This window comes from Delphinapterus leucas, chromosome 1, assembly GCF_059928025.1.
Source record: "Delphinapterus leucas isolate spDelLeu-1000000601 "Yukka" chromosome 1, BTC_Dleu_Yukka2, whole genome shotgun sequence".
Lineage (NCBI taxonomy): Eukaryota > Metazoa > Chordata > Mammalia > Artiodactyla > Monodontidae > Delphinapterus > Delphinapterus leucas.
In genome coordinates this window covers 19,681,933-19,703,863 of record NC_143129.1, presented here as the reverse complement: position 1 = coordinate 19,703,863, position 21,931 = coordinate 19,681,933, and positions in this window count along the sequence as shown.

Sequence of the window (21,931 nt, the reverse complement as noted above, 5' to 3'; positions counted from 1 at the left end):
TGGCAGTGGCGGGCTGCACAGGCTCCCCGGAAGGGAGGTGTGGAGAGTGACCTGTGCACTCAGACAGGCTTCTTGGTGGCGGCAGCAGCAGCCTTAGCATCTCATGTCTGTCTCTGGAGTCCGCGCTTTTAGCCGCGGCTCGCGCCTGTCTCTGGAGCTCCTTTAAGCAGCGCTCTTAATCGCCTCTCGTCGCGCACCAGGAAACAAAGAGGAAAGAAAAAGTCTCTTGCCTCTTCGTCAGCTCCAGACTTTTCAGGACTCCCTCCCGGCCGCTCTGACCGAAGCCCGAGCCTCAGCTCCCAGCCCCCGCCCACCCTGGCAGGTGAGCAGACAAGCCTCTCGGGCTGGTGAGTGCCGGTCGGCACCGAACCTTTGTGCGGGAATCTCTCCGCTTTGCCCTCCGCACCCCTGTTGCTGTGCTCTCTTCCAAGGCTCCGAAGCTTTCCCCCTCCGCCACTGGCAGTCTCCGCCTGCGACGGGGCTTCCTAATGTGTGGAAACTTTTCCTCCTTAACAGCTCCCTCCCACTGGTTCAGGTCCCGTCCCTATCCTTTTTTCTCTGTTTATTCTTTTTTCTTTTGCCCTACCCAGGTACGTGGGGATTTTCTTGCCTTTTGGGAGGTCTGAGGTCTTCTGCCAGCGTTCAGTAGGTGTTCTGTAGGAATTGTTCCACGTGTAGATGTATTTCTGGTATATCTGTGGGGAGGAAGGTGATCTCCGCGTCTTACTCTTCCTCCATCTTCCCCTTGTCCTCTAAAGACTTCTTAAAGTTGGTTCTAAGGAGACTCAAGAAAGTTTGTAAGTTTATACTTAGAATTATAGGCAATAAGTATTCATTGATTAAATTGCCATTTGTTCTCATTTCCACAATTTGATAAGGGTGAGGGAAATTTTCTACAACTATAAAAGAAGTGATTTCAAACAGAGAAGAGTGACTTTATATATATATATATATATATCACAACTGATGTGTCTGGAGAGAAGAAAGAGGAAAAAAAGAAAGAAAATATTCCAAAGTATATAGGATCAAGATGACTTATGAGGGGCTTCCCTGGTGGTGCAGTGGTTGAGAGTCCACCTGCCGATGCAGGGGACACCGGTTCATGCCCCAGTCCGGGAAGATCCCACATGCCGTGGAGCGGCTGGGCCCATGAACCATGGCCGCTGAGCCTGCGCTCCGGAGCCTGTACTCCGCAACGGGAGAGGCCACAGCAGTGAGAGGCCCACACAACACACACACAAAAAAAGATTACTTATGAGTATGTAATAAATATTTCCCTTTTATAAAATCTAGAATTGCTGGATAAGTTACCACTATATTTTAAAATAAAAATCTATCTGTTTACAAAATGAAAAGGAAATTCATGGGTGCAAAAAAAAAGAGAAACAATGACAGCGAGAGGAAAGAAAGGAAGGAAGGAAGGAGAAAGAAAGGAAGGAAGGAAGAAAAAAGAAAGAAAGAGAGAAAGAATAAAGGAAAGAAGGACAGAAAGCAAGAAAAAAAGAGAAGGAGGGCAGACAGGAGGGAGAGAGGGAGAAAAGAAGAGAATTTAAATTTGCTAAAACTGAACCTGTAAATGCTGTAAAATGCGTAAATGACCTAGAGTATTGTGCAAATACCAGATTTTAACATCCATATGCAGAATAGGAGATCCAGCCTTGGGCCTAAGTAAGGCAGGCTCTTGGAGCTGAGATTTATCCCCCCACAGACACAGTGTCAAGACCTTCAAAGAGCTATAACATCAGTGAAAGAGAGGGTTAGCAAATACCTTCTCCTATAGTAAAAATACCAACAAGGAAAATGATATATTGTGTATGTGTGGAAATTGGAAAAGAAGTTTCCTTCTCAATCATTTTTAACCAAATTTGGGGAACTCCAAATAGAAACATTCAGAAAAGCCTGGAGCCAGTTTGATGGTGCTTAGTTCTCCAGGACACTTAGGAAAAGCTTATACAAATCATTTTCTGGAGAGTCGCATTTGCAAACCAGGTCATTCATGATTTCTACTGTTTAAAATCAGCCAGTTATAAGCTCTCAATTAACTTAAAAAACTAAGAAAATGAGCTACCGTGAGAATCAGAAGTAGCAACAAGAATCAGATCTCCAAAGATTTCATAAAAATTAATTTTAAAAAAGTGAATTTGCTTATAAAGGGGAAAGAGGCAGCTGCCTTTTCTTTCTCTCTTGAGTCTTCTTGAAAACATAACCTTTTCAGAATGTAACTTGTTTTCTCTGGGTACTATGTAATAATCACAGTCTCCCATTTATAATGATCATGGACCTCATAACCCCAGGAAATGTAAACACATACTTCCAGAGTCAACATAGTGGCCTATGTGCAATGTGATCATTTGTCTCTTGAGAAGATAAGAGTAATTTTGTACATCTTTCTTCTTCTTTGGGGTATAAATAATGTGAAATGTCATTGTGACTCATAGACTCTTGAGGCTACCAACATGCATGTATTCTGTTGTGCTTAATCATAAAAGTGGGTGGGGAAAAGCATGTAGAATCAGAAAATGAGGATGTAGGTGGTGATTTCTCATATACTAGATATTACTTGGTCCAGTCTCCCCTGATATGGCTGACAAACTGGACACCAAGTCCCTCAGTATCACAGAAATCCCCACAACCCTCCTGAAGCTGCCAGCCAGCTACAAGACCCAGTCATTTTAAAGCTAGGGTAGAAAATAACAGTAGACAATAGTAGACAAGATACTTAAAAAGGCCAGGTTGAAGCTGGACTTTTTAAAAAATCACCCCAGTATGGCCAGGTCTTTTCTACAGGCTGGTCTCTTCACGGGTATAGATATTTGGCCTCCTTGGCCCAACTCTGGCAACTCTGAAGCCCAAGCCCAGCCTCAGAGCTCTCCTTGGGGTAGGCTGTCATCTTGCTGTGACTGCATTGCGGTCCAGCTTTTCCCTTTGGCTAATCCTGTTTTCTTTCCTTCCCCCCACAGGTGTTAATCCTGAGAGCACTCACAAATAAATGTAGATACTGCCTGAGAAATATTTAAAAAACAAATTTTAAACATTTGAAAAGTACTGCATGAAATATGAAATTATGAATTCATATATATACATATATATAATATAGTTAGACTCTTCCTTAGATAAAGTTTTAAAATTGGGAATGCATTAAAAGTGATGGTAGAGGGAACTCTTCTGTAATGACTTAATATGGGAAAAGAATCTGAAAAAGAATGCATATAGTTATATGTAAAACTGAATCACTTTGCTGTACACCTGAAACTAACACAACATTGTAAATCACCTCTGTAATAAAATTTTTTTTAAAAAGTGATGTTAGAGGTTGACACAATGCAAAACAGAACAAAATTGTTTTCTATGGCTGTGATAACAAATTACCATAAACGGAGTGGCTTAAAACAACCCAAATTTCCTATCTTACAGTTTTTAAGATCAAAAATATGATACATACAGGTCTCACTGGACTAAAATCAGGGTGTTGGCAAGCTGCATTCCTTTCTGGAGGCTCTAGAAAGGAGGGAACCTGTTTCTGATAGAAGAGAATTCATTTTCTGCTCTTTTTGGTTATTGGCAGAATTCAGTCCCTTTGTTTGTAGAATCAAGGTCCCTATTTTCTTGCTTGCTGCAAGATGAGAGCTATTACACCTTCTAGTGGCCACCATTCCTCAGCTCATGGCCCCCTTCTTCCATCTTCAAAACCAGCAATGCAGAGGGTCCTATCACATTGCGCCTCTATGACCCAACTTTCTGCCTGCCTTTTCCACTTTTAAGGATGTATGTGATTAGATTGAGCCAACGTAGATGCTCCATTTACTCATCTCAATGTTCTTAAAAATATCTGCAAATTTAATTTGCATCCTGATGTAATATACTCATAAATTCCAGGGATTAGGGAATGGCCATTTCAGGGTGAGGGGATCATTATTCTTCCTACCACGTAATCATATATAAAATGGAAAACTTCCATAACTCCCATACTCTTTGGAAAAAAGCACTGCATTTTTTTCATTTCTTATTGCTATTGAGAAATCTGATGTCTGTATGATTCCTACTTTCATGCAGATGGTCTTTCTTCGCTTTCTGAAAAAATTAGCTGTTGTTTTCTCTTTAACATCTTTAAATTTTACCATGGTGTGTGTATGTATATATGTGTCTTGGTGTGTTTTCCTTTGTTGTCTTTGTGGTCATATTAAGTACACTTTCAATCCAGAATTTTGTATCTTCTGTAATTCTAGATGATTATGGTAATTTAAAAAGCATGTTCTTTCCTCAGTATATTCTTTAATGTCCTTCTGGATTTATTCCTAGACCAACATGGATATTTCTGTTTCTATCCTCCAAATCGCCTAAATTTTCTCTTAATCTTTAGTTGTCTTTATTCCTATTTTATATCCGGTTCTAGAATTCAAATTTCAAATATCCTGTTTACAAATTAGTCTTAAACAGTATTTTTCTGCTATTCAAGCCTAACAAATACTACTTCAACATTTATATATTTTACATCAAATATTGGTAGTTGTTCTTTCTATTACTACGTATTTCCGATTCATGTTTCAAATACACTTCCTCAGGACTTTGAGAATTTTTATTTTGCTTTATTTAAATTCTTATTCTGAGATCCCACTTCTAAGATATAAAAAGCTAGAAATATAATTTTATCTAGCCTAAGAAAGAGAGAAAACCAGATAAATTACAAGATACTAACTTTTCTCAAATCCATTAGAGAGCTTAGATTGCTGGGCAAACCATTAGCCAGAAACATAAGAAGGGACCCCCTTCTCCCAGAGGCAAGACAAGTAGAATTTCTCACCTATAAGTGGTAATAGGAAGGATGTGTCTAACATACAAAGGTCAGGAATAATCTTCCAACATCTTAAATAATTGTTCAAGTCAGTTGTGGGTTAGCATAATAGCATTGAAGCCCTGGGAGACACAGACACAGTGAAATGTGTGCCTTTTAGCAAATTCTCTTCTACAGACTTCTATTAGGATCCCCATGAGAAAGATGGGAGGTAGAAAGGAGGCTGAAGAGAGCTTCCCTCACTGTTGCAGGCATGGAGAAGTCAAAAGAGAAATTAGAAAATGTTTTCAATTGAATGAAAATAAAAATACAACCTACTAGAACGTGTGGGACGCAGTGCTGAGAAGGAATTGACAGCATTCAATTCTTATGTTAGAAAAATAGAAAGGACTTAAATTGATGATCCATGATTCCATCTTAAGAAAAAAAAAATTAAACTAATTAAATTTTAAAATTAAACTAATTAAACCCAAAGATATTGAAGGAAAGAAATAATAAAAAAGAAAACAGGAACCAGTCAAATTGAAAACAGAAAAATAATTGGGTAAATTCATGAAACCAAAAGCAGTTTCTTTGTAAAATGCAATAAAATGGACAAATCTCTAATGAGACTGATCTAGATAAAAAGAGAAAAGATAAAACCAGTATCAAGAATGGGAAAAGTTGTCTAATTCAAATAACCATGAAAATTCCCTCATGAAATTTTTTCTTTTTATCTTTAAAAATAAACAGAACAGCATATAAATCATGAATTCGAGTAATGGCAAGGTAGGTCAAAAAATGCAATACCAAGAGGATACTACAGGTCACCCTCTTTTCTTCTCCCAACCACCACTCTCATATCTCTAAATCTAACCACTAATATGATTAGTTTTGCCAGGGTTTGGAATTTGTGTAGATGAAATGATACAGAATGCACCCTTTTGTGTCTGGTTTCTTTCAGTCAGTATTACGCCCATTTGACTTATTCAGGTTAACACATGAAGCAGTAGTTCATTTATTTTCACTTCTGCTTGGTATTCCATCGTGTGATTACCCAGAACCTATTTATTGAATATCCAGCTGGTGGACATTTGAGTTGTTCCCAAGTTGATAATATTTATATATAACACAGTTGTGTACATTCTTTTTCTACTTTTGTTTGGTATATATATTTAGGAGTGGATTTACTGGATAATGCAGGGGTTATGTGTGTTTTCAACTTTAGCAGATACCATAAACTTTTTCAAAGTGATTGTACAAATTTATCTTCGCAACAGGAATGTGTAACAGATCTAAATTTTTATTTTTGTTTATTCTTGGCAATAATTGCTGTCAGCCCTTCTGACTTAGTCATTTTGTGAATTTGCTATATTATTTCATTGTTATAATCATTTGACTTTTTCTCCTGATATCTTATGTGATTGAACACCTTTTCATATGTTTACTGGCCATATGAATATCATCCATTTTAAGTGCCTGCCCATTTTAAGTTAGCCCATTTGTATCTCTTTCCGTTGTTAGTTTTTTCTTTGATGAGTGTTCTTTATATATATTCTGATTATTAAGCCTTTTGCAATAACATGTGCTGCAAATACCTTCTCAAACTGTGCAGTTTTTCTGTTCATTCTTTTTAAGAACTTTCGATTAACAGAAATTGTTAATTTAATATGGACTGATTTATCCATCTTTTCTTTTTTTGGTTAGTGATTCCTATTTCCTGTTTAATAAATTTTCCTCAGAAAAAGGTAACAAATATTTTCATACAGTATCCTCTACTGCAGAGGTTGCTGAACACATTCTGTAGAGATCCAGAGAGTAAATGTTTTTGCTTTGCAGTCTATGTGGGCTCTCTAGCACCTACTGTACATTACTGTTGTACCAAAAAAGCAGCCATAAAAAATACTTAAATTAATGAGTGGGGATATGTTCCAAAAAGTCATTACTTATAGAAACTGGAAATTTGAATTTAGTTTAATTTTCACATATCATAAAATGCTATTCATTTTTTTAACGTCTTTATTGGAGTATAATTGCTTAACAATGGTGTGTTACTTAATGCTTTATAACAAAGTGAATCAGCTATACATATACATAAATCCCCACATCTCCTCCCTCTTGCATCTCCCTCCCACCCTCCATATCCCACTCCTCTAGGTGGTCACAAAGCACCGAGCTGATCTCCCTGTGCTATGTGGCTGCCACTAGCTATCTATTTTACATTTCTTAGTGTATATATGTCAGTGCCACTCTATCACTTCGTCCTAGCTTACCTTTCCCCCTCCCCATGTCCTCAAGTCCACGCTCTACTAGGTCTGCGTCTTTATTCCTGTCCTGCCTCTAGGTTCTTCAGAACCATTTTTTTTTTTTAGATTCCATATATATGTATTAGCATACCGTATTTGATTTTCTCTTTCTGACTTCACTCTGTATAGCAGACTCCGTCCACCTCACTACAAATAAATCAATTTTGTTTCTTTTTAGGGCTGAGTAATATTCCATTGTATATATGTGCCACATCTTGTTTTTCCATTCATCTGTTGATGGACACTTACGTTGCTTCCATGTCCTGGCTATTGTAAATAGAGCTGCAGTGAACATTGTGGTTCATGACTCTTTTTGAATTATGGTTTTCTCAGGGTATATGCCCAGTAGTGGGATTGCTGGGTTGTATGGTAGTTCTATTTTTAATTTTTTGGGAAACCTCCATACTGTTCTCCATAGTGGCTGTATCAATTTACATTCCCAGCAACAGTGCAAGAGGGTTCCCTTTTCTCCACACCATCTCCAGCATTTACTGTTTCTAGATTTTTTGATGATGGCCATTCTGACAGGTGTGAGGTGATACCTCATTGTAGTTTTGATTTGCATTTATCTAATGATTAATGATGTTGAGCTTTCTTTCATGTGTTCGTTGGCCATCTGTATGTCTTCTTTAGAGAAATGTCTATTTAGGTCTTCTGCCCATTTTTGGATTGGGTTTTTTGTTTTTCTGATATTGAGCTGCATGAGGTGCTTGTAAATTTTGGCGATTAATCCTTTATCAGTTGTTTCATTTGCAAATATCTTCTCCCTTTCTGAGGGTTGTCTTCTCGTCTTGTTTATGGTTTCCTTTGCTGTGCAAAAGCCTTTAAGTTTCATTAGGTCCCATTTGTTTATTTTTGTTCTTATTTCCATTTCTCTAGGAGGTGGGTATAAAGGATCTTGCTGTGAATTACTTCATAGAGTGTTCTGCCTATGTTTTCCTCTAAGAGTTTTATAGTGTCTGGCCTTACATTTAGGTCTTTAATCGATTTTCAGTTTATCTTTGTGTATGCTGTTAGGGAGTGTTCTAATTTCATTCTTTTACATGTAGCTGTCCAGTTTTCCCAGCACCACATATTGAAGAGGCTGTCTTTTCTCCACTGTATATCCCTGCCTCCGTTTTCAAAGATAAGGTGACCATATGTGTGTGGGTTTATCTCTGGGCTTTATATCCTTTTCCATTGATCTATATTTCTGTTTTTGTGCCAGTACCATACTGTCTTGATTACTGTAGATTTGTAGTGTAGTCTGAATTCCAGGAGCCTGATTTCTCCAGCTCTGTTTTTCTTTCTCTAGATTGCTTTGGATATTCAGGGTCTTTTGTGTTTCCATACAAATTGTGATTTTTTGTTCTAGTTCTGTGAAAAATGCCACTGGTAGTTCGATAGGGATTGCATTGAATTTGTAGATTGCTTTAGGTAGTATAGTCATTTTCACAATGTTGATTCTTCCAATCCAAGAACATGGTATATCTCTCCATCTGTTTGTATCATCTTTAATGTTTTTCATCAGTGTCTTATAGTTTTCTGCTTACAGGTCTTTTGTCTCCTTAGGTAGGTTTATTCCTAGGTATTTTATTCTTTTAGTTGCAATGGTAAATGGGAGTGTTTCCTTAATTTCTCTTTCAGATTTTTCATCATTAGTGTATAGGAATGTAAGAGATTTCTGTGCATTAATTTTGTATCGTGCTACTTTACCAAATTCATTGATTAGCTCTAGTAGTTTTCTGGCGGCATCTTTAGGATTCTCTATGTATAGTATCATGTCATCTGCAAACAGTGACAGCTTTACTTCTTCTTTTCTGATTTGGATTCCTTTTATTTATTTTTCTTCTCTGATTGCTGTGGCTAAAACTTCCAAAACTATGTTTAATAATAGTGATGAGAGTGGGCAACCTTGTCTTGTTCCTGATCTTAGAGGAAATAGTTTCAGTTTTTCACCATTGAGAACAATGTTGGCTGTGAGTTTGTCGTATATGGCCTTTATTATGTTGAAATAAGTTCCCTCTATGCCTACTTGCTGGAATGTTTTTATCATAAATGGGTGTTGAATTTTGTCAAAACCTTTTTCTGCATTTATTGAGATGATCATATGGTGTTTATTCTTCAATTTGTTAATATGGTGTATCACATTAATTGATTTGCCTATATTGAAGAATCCTTGCATTCTTTGGATAAACCCAACTTGGTCATGGTGTATGGTCCTTTTAATGTGCCGCTGGATTCTGTTTGCTAGTATTTTGTTGAGGATTTTTGCATCTGTGTTCATCAGGGATATTGGCCTGTAGTTTTCTTTTTTTGTAACATCTTTGGTTTTAGTATCAGGGTGATGGTGGCCTCGTAGAATGAGTTTGGGAGTGTTCCTCCCTCTGCTATATTCTGGAAGAGTTTGAGAAGGATAGGTGTTAGCTCTTCTCTAAATGTTTGATAGAATCGGCCTGTGAAGTCATCTGGTCCTAGGCTTTTGTTTGTTGGAAGATTTTTAATCAGTCTCAATGTCAGTGCTTGTGATTGATCTGTTTATATTTTCTATTTCTTCCTGGTTCAGTCTCAGAAGGCTGTGCTTTTCTAAGAATTTGTTCATTTCTTCCAGGTTGTCCATATAATTGGCATACAGTTGCTTGTAGTGATCTCCCATGATCTTTTGTATTTCTGCAGTGTCAGTTGTTACTTCTCCTTTTTCATTTCTAATTCTATTGATTTGAGTCTTCTCCCTTTTTCTCTTGATGAGTCTGGCTAATGGTTTATCTATTTTGTTTATCTTCTCAAAGAACCAGCTTTTAGTTTTATTGATCTTTGCTATCGTTTTCTTCATTCCTTTTTCATTTATTTCTGATCTGATCTTTATTTCTTTCCTTCTGCTAACTTTGGGGTTTTTTTGTTCTTCTTTTTCTAATTGCTTTAGGTGTAAGGTTAGGTTGTTTTTTTGAGATGTTTCTTGTTTCTTGAAGTAGGATTGTGTTGCTGTAAACTTCCCGCTTAGAACTGCTTTTGCTGCCTCCCATAGGTTTTGGGTCATTGTGTTTTCATTGTCATTTGTTTCTAGGTATTTTTTGATTTCCTCTTTGATTTTTTTTCAGTTATCTCTTGGTTTTTAAGTCATGTATTGTTTAGTCTCCATGTGTTTGTATTTTTTACAGATATTTTCCTGTAATTGATATCTAGTCTCATAGCTTTCAGGTCGGAAAATATACTTGATACGATTCCAGTTTTCTTAAATTTACCAAGGCTTGATTTGTGACCCAAGATATGATCTATCCTGGAGAATGTTCCATGAGCACTTGAAAACAAAGTGTATTCCACTCTTTGGTATGTAATGTCCTATAAATATCAGTTAAGTCTATCTTGTTTAATGTATCATTTAAAGCTTGTGTTTCCTTATTTATTTTCATTTTGGATGATCTGTCCATTGGTGAAAGTGGGGTGCAAAGTCCTCTACTATGATTGTGTTACTGTCTATTTCCCCTTTTATCGCTTAGCATTTGCGTTATTTATTGAGGTGCTCCTATGTTGGGTGCATATATATTTACAATTGTTATATCTTCTTCTTGGATTGATCCCTTGATCATTATGCAGTGTCCTTGTTTGTCTCTTGTAATAGTCGTTGTTTTAAAGTCTATTTTGTCTAATATGAGAATTGCTACTCCAGCTTTCTTTTGATTTCCATTGGCATGGAATATCTTTTTCCATCCCCTCACTTTCAGTCTGTATGTGTCCCTATGTCTGAAGTGGGTCTCCTGTAGACAGTGTATATATGGGTCTTGTTTTTGCATCCATTCAGCCAGTCTGTGTCCTTTGGTGGGAGCATTTAATCCATTTTCATTTAAGGTAATTATCAATATGTATGTTCCTATTACCATTTTCTTAATTTGGGGGGGTTTGTTATTGTAGGTCTCTTCCTGCTCTTGTGTTTCCTGCCTAGAGAAGTTCCTTTGGCATTTGTTGTAAAGGTGATTTGGTGATGCTGAATTCTCTTAGCTTTTGCTTGTCTGTAAAGGTTTGAATTTCTCCATTGAATCTGAATGAGATCCTTGCTGGGTAGAGTAATCTTGGTTGTAGGTTTTTCCCTTTCATCACTGTAAATATGTCCTGATACTCCCTTCTGGCCTACAGAGTTTCTACTGAAAGATCAGCTGTTAACCTTATGGGGATTCCCTTATATGTTATTTGTTGTTTTTCCCTTGCTGCTTTTAATATTTTTTCTTTGTGTTTAATTTCTGATAGTTTGATTAATGTGTGTCTTGGCATGTTTCTCCTTGGATTTATCCTGTATGGAACTCTCTGTGCTTCCTGGACTTGATTAACTATTTCCTTTCCTATATTAGGGTAGTTTTCAACTATAATCTCCTCAAATATTTTCTCAGTCCCTCTCTTTTTCTCTTGTTCTTCTAGGACCCCTATAATTTAAATGTTGTTGCATTTAATGTTTTCCCAGAAATCTTTGAGACTGTCCTCATTTCTTTCAATTCTTTTCTCTTTATTCTGCTCTGCAGTAGTTATTTCCACTATTTTATCTTCCAGGTCACTTATTCATTCTTCTGCCTCATTTATACTGCTATTGATTCCTTCTAGAGAATTTTTTATTTTATATATTTTGTTGTTCATCATTGTTCGTTTGCTCTTCAGTTCTTCTACGTCCTTGTTAAACGTTTCTTGTATCTTCTCCATTCTATTTCCAAGATTTTGGATCATCTTTACTATCATTACTCTCAATTCTTTTTCACGTAAACTGTCTATTTCCTCTTAGTTTGTTTGATCTGATGGGTTTTTAACTTCCTCCTTCATCTGCTGTGTGTTTCTCTGTCTTCTCATTTTGCTTAACTTACTGTGTTTGGGGTCTCCTTTTCGCAGGCTGCTGGTTTGTAGTTCCCGTTGTTTTTGGTGTCTGCCCCCATTGGCTAAGGTTGGTTCAGTGGGTTATGTAGGCTTCCTGGTGGAGGGGACTAGTGGCTGTGTTCTGGTGGATGAGGCTGGATATTGTCTTGCTGCTGGGCAGGACCGCATCTGGTGGTGTGTATTGGCGTGTCTGTGACCTTATTATGATTTTAGGCAGCCTCTCTGCTAATGGGTGGGGTTGTGTTCCTGTCTTGCTAGTTGTTTGGCATAGGGTGTCCAGCACTGTAGCTTGCTCGTCATTGAGTGGAGCTGGGTCTTTGCATTGAGATGGAGATCTCTTGGAGAGCTTTTGCCATTTGATGTTATGTGGAGCTGGGCTGTCTCTGGTGGACCAGTGTCTGGAACTCAGCTCTCCCACCTCAGAGGCAGAGGCCTGACACCCAGCTGGAGCACCAAGAACTTGTCATCCACACGGCTCAGAAGAAAAGGGAGTAAAAAAGAAAGAAAGAAAAATAAAACAAAAAGTTATTGAAATAAAAAATAATTATTAAGAAAAATTAAAAAGTAATAATTTTTAAGAAAGGACAGACAGAACCCTAGAACAAATGGTAAAACCACAGCTATACAGACAAAATCATGCACTGAAGCATACACATACACACTCACAAAAAGAGAAAAAGGAAAAAAATATATATATATATGTGTGTGTGTTTATATATGTAGTTGTTACCAAGGTCCACTGCCTCAATTTTGGGATGATTCGTTGTCTATTTAGGTATTCTACAGATGCAGGTACATCAAGTTGATTGTGGAGATTTGATCCGCTGCTCCTGAGGCTGCTGGGAGAGATTTCCCTTTCTCTTCTTTGTTCGCACAACTCCTGGGGTTCAGCTTTGGATCTGGCCCCGCCTGTGCGTGTAGGTCGACTGAGGGCGTCTCTTCTTCTCTCAGACAGGACGGGGTTAAAGGAGCAGCTGATTCAGGGGCTCTGGCTCGCTCATGCCAGGGGGAGAGAGGGGTACAGATGTGGGCCGTGCCCGCTGTGAGAGGCCGGCATGACGTTGCACCAGCCTGAGGCACACCGTGCGTTCTCTCGGAGAAGTTGTCCCTGGATCATGGGACCCTGGCAGTGGTGGGTGGCACAAGCTCCCGGGAGGGGAGGTGTGGATAGTGACCTGTGCTTGCACACAGGCTCCTTGGTGGCAGCAGCAGCAGCCTTAGCATCTCATGCCCGTCTCTGGGGTCCGCGCTGTTAGCCGCGGCTCGCGCCTGTCTCTGGAGCTCCTTTAAGCAGCGCTCTTAATCCCCTCTCCTCGCGCACCCCGAAACAATGGTCTCTTGCCTCTTCGGCAGCTCCGGGTGTTTTCCCGGACACCCTCCCAGCTAGCAGGGGCGCACTAGCCCCCTTCAGGCTGTGTTCACACAGCCAACCCCAGTCCTCTCCCTGAGATCCGACCTCCAAAGCCCGAGCCTCAGCTCCCAGCCCCCGCCCACCCTGGCAGGTGAGCAGACAAGCCTCTCGGGCTGGTGAGCGCTGGTCGGCCCCGATCCTCTGTGCAGGAATCTCTCCGCTTTGCCCTCCGCAACCCTGTGGCTGCGCTCTCCTCCGCGGCTCCGAAGCTCACCTCCTCCGCCACCCGCAGTCTCTGCCTGTGAAGGGGCTTCTAGTGTGTGGAAACCTTTCCTCATTCACGGCTCCCTCCCACTGGTGCAGGTCCCGTTCCTGTCCTTTTGTCTCTGTTATTCTTTTTTCTTTTGCCCTACCCAGGTACGTGGGGAGTTTTTTGCCTTTTGGGAGGTCTGAGGTCTTCTGCCAGCGTTCAGTAGGTGTTCTGTAGGAGTTGTTCCACGTGTAGATGTATTTCTGATGTATTTGTGGGGAGGAAGGTGATCTCCGCGTCTTACTCTTCCGCCATCTTGAAGGTCTCCAAATGCTATTGTTTTATGTTTTGTTTTGTTTTCATTAAAAAACATAAAATCCATTCTTTTCTCACAGGCCATACAAAAACAAGTTGTGAGCTGGTTTTGGCCTGCAGGTCATAGCTTGGCCACCTTTGATGTAATGGCTTAAGTGACTTTCCTTTCACATTTATATTTGCAATCTACTTGCAGTTGAGTTTTGTATGTTGTTTGAAGTAGTGGAGTCACATAAGAGTTGGAGAGGACATTTATATCCAGCAATCCTAGCTACACATCATCAATTTTCCACTGCTCTACTGGACCACGCTTGTTCAAAATCAGTTGTCAGTGTATGTGTGGTTCTCTCCTTGATCCATTTTTCTATGTGTCCATGCTTGCAATCAAACCACATCTTCTAAATCTAAGCCTTAGCATCAAGTAATTTCTCCCTCCTTTTCCTTCTTCAAAATTATCTTGGCTATTCCAAGCCTTTACCTTACCAGATACACTCTAGGAATTCAAAATTATCTTGGCTATTCCAAGCCTTTACCTTACCAGATACAGTCTAGGAATTATCTGTTTATGAAAATGTATTCTGAGTTGATTGTTGGAATTATATTAACTCTAAAGCTCCATTTGGGAACTGAGATTTCAAACCTACAAACGTAATACATACCTCCATCTATTTACATCCTCTTCAGTTCCATTAATTATATTTATTATTTTTAGTATCAAGAGTTTATGTAAGTTGTTGTAAGATTTGCCCTTAGACATTTGATGTTTTAATGCTGTTATAAATTATATATTTAATATTCACTTTAGAAATGGTCCTGGTATATGAAATATTTATCTACCTACCTGTCTATTGAGATTGATTTAATTATAAATCATGTCAATTGTTTATTTTAGACTTGTTTATATACATAATTATGTCATCTACAAATGACAATTTTATTTCTTTGTTCCTAATACTTGAATCTTTTATTAAGTTTCTTGCCCTTTTACACTGACTATGATCTCTACTATAATGCTGCATTAGAAGCATGATAATAGACATCCTTGATCTCTTGGTAAAACATTAACCATTTTACAGTCATGTGCAGGGCTTGGTGGATACCCTTAATCAGATAAAGAAACTATGCTTCTAGTCTTACTTTGCTTAAAAAATTTTATCCTAAGAAATTTGTGTTAAATTGTATCCATTGTCTTTTTACATGTATTGTGATGATTGCTTTATTTTTCTCCTTGCTCTTATTAATATGATGAATCACAATTGACCTTTGAATGATAACTAAGATTTAATTCCTGGAATAAACCCAACTTGATTTCAGTGTCTTTTTTTTTTTTTAACTAATCTCACTAGATTCATTTTACTGATATTTTGTTTAGGATTTTGGCATCCATGTTCATGAAACACATTGGTTTGAAATTTTTCTATGTTGAAATATCCTTGTCAAGTTTTGGTAGCGAGGTTTTGCCAGTTTCATAAAAAGAGTTGTAAAGTGAGCCTAATGTTTAATTCTCTGGATGAATATTTGCAACATTAGTGTTATTTGTTCCTTAAAAGTCTAGAATCATTTACCACTAAAGCCATCTAGGCCTGTTGCTTTCTTTGTAGGATGAGTTTAAATAACGACTTCACTTTTTGAAGTATACGTTGATATAGGATATTCTTTGATATGACATTCTTCACACTTTGTTTCTTCATGTTTTAGTTTTAGTAACTTGAGTCTTTGTAGATATTTGTCTCTTTCATATAAGATTTCAAATTCATAGACAATGTTTATTTCACCATATCCTCTTGTAACCTTATGTCTGTTTTATACTGGTGTCCTCTTTTTCATTCCTGATTTTGGAAATTTTTGTCTTTTTCCTATTTTCTTTATGGATATTGCCAGTGAATTATCAAATTTCAAATCATCATCTTTGGCTTAGTTCATTTTCTTTATTTGTATTCTATTTTAATGTATTTATTTTTAGAATTGTTTTCTCTCCATTTTACATTTTAATTTTCTATTATTTTCAAATGAATTCCTGGATTCCTGATTTTGAGCCTTTCTGTTTTTTTAATATATACTTTTAACACTGTAAAATACCCTCTAAGCTTGGTACACCTTCAACCAACAAAGCTTGTTATGTATATTAATCTTCCTTTTGTATTGTGCATCTTTATTTTTCCTCTGGTCACTCTAATATGTATGTTTTCTCTCTTTTCTTTTTTAAAATACTATTATTGACAATATATCCTTGTGACTTATTTTTTATAACTGGAATTTTGTACCTCTTAATCCCTTTCACCTATTTCACCCATTCCTCCACCCCCCTCCTCTTTGGCAAACCACTAGTTTGTGCTCTGTATTTGTGAGTCTATTTCTGTTTTGTAATGTTTGTTTATTTTGTTTTTTAGATTCCACATATAAGTGAAAAAAATACAGTATTTGTCTTTCTCTGTTTGATTTATTTCACCAAGCATAATGCCTTCCAGATCTGTCCATGTTCTTGTAAATGGCAAGGTTTCATTCTTTGTAAAGGCTGAGTAATATTCTGTGTTTTATATATAAATATAAATATAAACATATGTATGTCACATCTTCTTTATCCATTCACCCATCAGTGGGCACTTAGGTTGCTTCCATATCTTGGCTACTGTGAATAATGCTGCTGTGAACATTGGGGTGCATATATCTTTTTGAATTAATGTTTTTGTTTTCTTTGGATAAATACCCAGGAGTGAAATTGCCAGATCATATGGTTGTTCTATTTTTAATTTTTTGAGGAGCATCCATACTCTTTTCCACAGTGGCTGTGCCAAGTTATATACCTACCAACAGTGTGAGAGGGTTTCCTTTTTCCACATACTCACCAACACTTATTATTTGTTGTCTTTTTGATAATAGCCATTCTGACAGGTGTGAGATAATATCTCATGTAGTTTGGTTTGCATTTCTGTGATGATTAGTGATGTTGAGCATGTTTTCATGTGACCATTGGCCATATGTATGTTTTCTTTGAAAAAAAAAATTCTGTTCAGTTTCTCTGCCCATTTTTTGCTATTGAATTGTATGACTTTTAAATATATTTTGAATATTAACCCCTTGTCAGACATATCACTTGCAAGTGTCTTATCTCATTCAGTAGCTTGCCTTTTTATTTCATTGATGGTTTTCTTTACTGTGCAAAAGCTTTTCAGCTTGATGTGGTCCCATTTGTTTATTTTTAATTTCATTGCCCTTGCCTGATGAGGCAGATCCAAAAAATATTGCTATGATTGATGTCAAAGAGTGGACTGCCTTTGTTTCCTTCCAGGTGTTTTATGGTTTCAGGTCTTGCATTTAATCCATTTGGAGTTGATTTTTGTATATTGTGTGAGAAAATGGTCTAGGTCTGTTCTTTTACATATAGCTGTAAAGTATTCCCAACACCATTTATTGAGAAAGCTGTCTTTTTTCCATTGCATGTTCTTGCCTCCTTTGCCATAGAGTAATTGACCATGTGTGCATGGGTTTATTTCTAGGCTCTCTATTCTGTTCCATTGATCTATGTGTTTATGTGCCAGTAATACTCTTGATTACTATAGCTTTGTAGCATAGTTTGAAGTCAGTGAGTGTGATACCTCTGACTTTGTTCTTCTGTCTCAAGCTTGCCCTAGATATTTGGGGTCTTATGTGCTTCCATACATATTTTAGGATTATTGTTCTATTTCTGTGGAAAATGCCATGGGTATTTTGATAGAGATTGCATTGAATTTGTAGGTTACTTTGGGTGGTATGGACAATTTGACAATATTAATTCTTCTACCCATGAACACAGAATATCTTTGCATTTATTTGTGTCATCTTCAATTTCTTTTATGAATGTCTTATAGTTTTCAGAGTACAGTTTTTTTCACTTCTTTGGCTAAAATTTATTCCTAGGTATTTTATTCTTTTTGATGCAGTTGTAAATGGGATTGTTCTCTTTATTTCTTTTTTTGATAGTTCATTATTTGTGTAAAAATGCAACAGAGTTCTGTATATTAATTTTGTATCCTGCAACTTCACTTAATTCATTTACTAATTCTAATAATTGTTTGGTGGAGTCTATAGAATTGTGTATATATAGGATCATGTCATTTGCAAATAATGACAGCTTTACTTCTTTCCTTCCAGTTTGGATGTATTTTATTTTATTTTAATTTTTGTATGATTGTTGTGGCTAGGATTTCCAATGCTGTGTTGAAAAAAATTGATTAGACTGGGCATTCTTCCTTCTTTCTGATCTTAGAGAAAAAGCTTTCCTCTTTTCACCATTGAGTATGAGGTTAGCTGTGGTTTGTCATAAATGGCCTTTATTATGTTGAGGCATTGTTCCCTCTATAACAACTTAGCTGAGAGTTTTTATCAAGAACAAATGTTGAATTTTGTGAAATGTTTTTTCTGCATCTATTGAGATAGTCATGAGATTTTTATCCTTTGTTTTGTTAATGTTATATATCAAGTTGATTGATTTGTGGATATTGAATCATCTTTGTATCCCTGGGGTAAAGCCCATTTGATAATGAGGTATGATCTTTTTAATGTATTGTTGAATTTAGTGCACTAATATTTTGTTGAGGATTTTTGCATCTATGTTTATTTGGGACATTGGTCTGTAATTTTCTTTTTCTTTTTGTAGTATCTTCATATGGTTTGATAACAGGGTAATGATGGCCTTGTAGAATGAGTTTGGAAGTGTTCCCTTCTCTTTAATTTTTTGAATGGTTTGAGAGGTATAGGTATTAACTTGTCTTTAACCGTTTGGTAGAATTCCCCTGTGAAGCTGTCTGGTCCTGAACTTTTATTTGTTGTGAGTTGTTTGATTACTGATTAAATTTCATTACTATTAATCAGTTTGTTCAGATATTCTATTTCTTCCTGGTTCAGTCTTGGAGCATTGTATGTTTCTAGGAATTTATCTGTTTCTTCTAGGTTGTCCAATTTGTTGGTGTATAATTGTTTGTAGTATTCTCTTACGATTGTATTTCTATGATATTGGTTGTAACTCATCCTCTTTCATATCTAATTTTATTTTTTTGGGCCCTCTCTCTCATTTTCTTGATGAGCCTGGCTAACGGTTTATCAGTTTGTTTATCTTTTCAAAAACCCAACTCTTAGTTTCATTGATCTTTTGTACTGGTTTTTTTTTTTTTTTGGTCTCTATTTTATTTGTTTATTTTTACTCTGATCTTTATTATTTCGTTTCTTCTACTAATTTTGGGTGTTGTTCTTTCTCTTCTAATTCCTTTAATTGTAAAGTTAGGTTGTTTATTTGAGATTTTTCTTGTTTCTTGAGGTATGTCAGTAACTGAGTACTTCCATCTTAGAACTGCTTTTGCTGTATCCCATAGATTTTGGGATTCATCTCAAGTTATGTTTTGATTTTTTGTTTAATTTCTTCATCAACTCATTGACTGTTTTTGTAGTATGTTGTTTAGTCTCCGCATTTTGTGTTTTTTCCATTTTTCTTCCTATAATTGATCTCTAGTTTCATACAATTGTGGTTGGAAAAGATGCTTGTTATAATTTCAATTTTCTTAAATTTATTGAGTGTTTTTTTGCAGCCTAGCATGTGGTCTCTCATGGAGAATGTTCTATGTGTATTTGAAAAGAATGTATATTCTACTGGTTGTGGTTGGAATGTTCTGTAGGTATTTATTTAGTCCATCTGGTCTAATGTGTCATTTAAGGCCAATGTTTTCTTATTGATTTTCTGTCTATCCATGATATATCCATTGATGTAAGTAGACAATTTGTATATTTTTTATTGGCCTATTTTCCATGTTACTAATCCCTGTTACAGCCAATAATATGTAGTGGTAAGACTTTCTAGCAAAATAGATGATATGCCTGATTAAAATATGTGGATTTTCAAGCCCTTAAATTAATTAAATGTACTTTTTATGAGACTGCTATAATGTCATAGATTTATATTAATACCTTCCTCGGAATTAGACTTGTGTTTTACTGTTGACATGTTCAAAATAAAAGTACCAAACTATAAAACTTTAACATTTTATGCAAATGTATGTTGCAGTGCTCAAACTACATAACCAATATGAGGAGAAAATGTCATAAAATTTCATAATGGGTTTACTTTTAGTGGAAAATAAAATGAAATATGCAAGCAAGTATGATGTGGTACTTTAGAGCAAACTCAGAATACTTCTGCAAATTGTTTTCCCATTATAATTCTGACAGATATATATTTTTTCTAAGTGTAGTACTGCAGTTGCCAATATAATTATGCACACATTGACTTAACTGGGTACTTAGGATGATGGGTAAAATCCATTTCAAATGCAGGTGCAATTTATGACTCAGACTTAAATAAAGCCTCCATAAGATTTCACAGAATAGGATTTGATTTTATAATCTTTGCACACAGGATTCTTTCATTATAATCAAAAGTGGTTTTGTGTATGAACAGGATGCATGCTTAGTGAAGTTTTTAAAGCAGTATAATGACTTTTTTGGGTTTGTTGAAATCATAGCTTTGGCTTTCTCTATTTCTCAACCAGAAATATGCACGGAGGGTGGTTTCCAGGGTATATAAATTTGTTTGGATCCTTGTAATTTGCTTTTAGATCTTTTAGTGAAACAAATTTTAACCTGTCTAGATTATCTGTGTATTATATTTACATGACATATATTTAGAACAGCAAAAAGTCAGGCTGTTTGAGAAGATAAAAATTTATCCACAGATAATTCACACATATAAGAGAAATAAAACACATTGAACCAAGGGATCACACAATTTTTTAGTATTTTTCCTTTACCAAACAAAGATTAATGAAATACTGAAAAATTGATGTTAATAATATTTGAAAATCTAATGTTTTCCTATCATTGCCATGTCACTTTCAAAATTCACATGAAGAAATATAATGCCATACATGACACAAAATTCTATATAATCCTTCAATTACCTGAATTTGGCATTTTTGCCCTGTAATTTTGATTTTCGTTCCACTTTTCTAAATTAGGTTTTTAAAAAATATGTTTACATAGTGTATAGGAGTCATTGTATTGAGATGTATTTCATTAATCATGCTTGTTATACTTGTTAAATTCATTTCTACCATGGGGTGGAAGAATCCATCCAGATTCTGTTCTTGTTTTTTGTTTTGTTTGTTTTATTTTGTTTTTGTTTTCCTTTGTTTCCCTGCAAAAAAAATTTTTTAATTGAGAATTAGGATACAATTGAGTTCATGTTAAAAAGTCGACACTCACTGTATAGAAGTACGGCTCAATTCATAAACAGTTTTGCTATTTCCATGTGGCCAGTACCATGTGGTTATGTAGAAGAATACTGCATGAAATCAAGACAGAGTGGATGAGTTTGGCCACTTAGGCTGTCAGCCTGTCAGAATACCTACCAGGTTAGGGGAGGGGCTAGCTTGGATGGGCCTAGAAAGCTTACAACATCTTAACTATGAATAAAACCTAAAGCCTGATTCATACTATTTTCTATGTCAGGAAAGGGTTTCCCTGTATTTGCACTTTCAAGAAGCCATATATTAAATCAAATATAGAAGAATACTTAAGCACCAGCATGTACTTTACTGTGGGACAGAGATGGTTCATAAGATCTAATCATAATATGGATAATAATTACAATAACAATTAGTATTTCTTACACTCTTTATAAGGCCTAGAACTTTTCCTGGCCCTTTACACTTAATTGGATTAGTTACCAACAAGTCAATGATATGGTTACCATTAATATCCTCATTTAATAGATGAGCAATATGGGATATATAGCAATTGAATAACTTGCCTCAGGTAAGTTATTACTTGCTCATCTAGTAAAACCAGGGTGACATGTCCCTCAAGACTGTAGATCTCCTTTGCCGGGCAGACCAAGAGCACTACAGAAGCAGAATGTAGGATCTTATTTCCTCCCTACCCTCTTCCTGTCATCTCTCTCCTCATGACTACAAATGCCTTAGAAAAAAAATCTAGACTCACCCCACCCACACATTTCCATGGCTTTGGATCTCTAGTCTTAGTTTCTCTGATGTCTTCTGTCCTATTGCTTCCTACCTGCTTGCTTCCTCTCAGCCTAGACCTTTCTGCTTGATGTTTTGTTAGATGGTCTTGTAGCC